Source organism: Oncorhynchus tshawytscha, linkage group LG16, assembly GCF_018296145.1.
Source record: "Oncorhynchus tshawytscha isolate Ot180627B linkage group LG16, Otsh_v2.0, whole genome shotgun sequence".
Lineage (NCBI taxonomy): Eukaryota > Metazoa > Chordata > Actinopteri > Salmoniformes > Salmonidae > Oncorhynchus > Oncorhynchus tshawytscha.
This window is the reverse complement of record NC_056444.1, coordinates 80,936,704-80,937,261: the sequence shown is the minus strand read 5'-3', so window position 1 is coordinate 80,937,261 and position 558 is coordinate 80,936,704.

Sequence of the window (558 nt, the reverse complement as noted above, 5' to 3'; positions counted from 1 at the left end):
ATGCGGTGACCTAATATAGCTCTCAGCGCTTGGCTCTAGCTCTGATATGTTTTGGTCACACGCGCTCTGATTTTACTTGTCCGTTATATTTATCACATCCCAAAGTGTTTAATTTTTGAAGCCCATTTCGCCATAATTCCAACTCTGTGAATTGCCATTGCAGGTGCATTGTTTCTTCCAAATGAGAGAGAAAATAGGGAGATAACTGTTGTGGTGCTGCCAGGACCGTCCCGGAGACGTCTCTCTCTTTGTGCCTATAGGGCGAATTGTGATGAAACTTTCTCTTTGATTGATCTAGTAGGGTTATTCCTAGGATATCCTAGACTACTTATTTGGAATGTATTTATTCTCCCTTCTACGCCCTAACTGCTCCGGTGTCAATTCGATTGCGTAAAACGTTTCTCAAACAATCAACAGGGTGTCTCACAGCCACGTTATGATAGGGAGTGAGACGTTATGATAGGGTGTGAGACGTTATGATAGGGTGTGAGATGTTATGATAGGGAGTGAGACGTTACGATAGGGAGTGAGACGTTATGATAGGGTGTGAGATGTTAT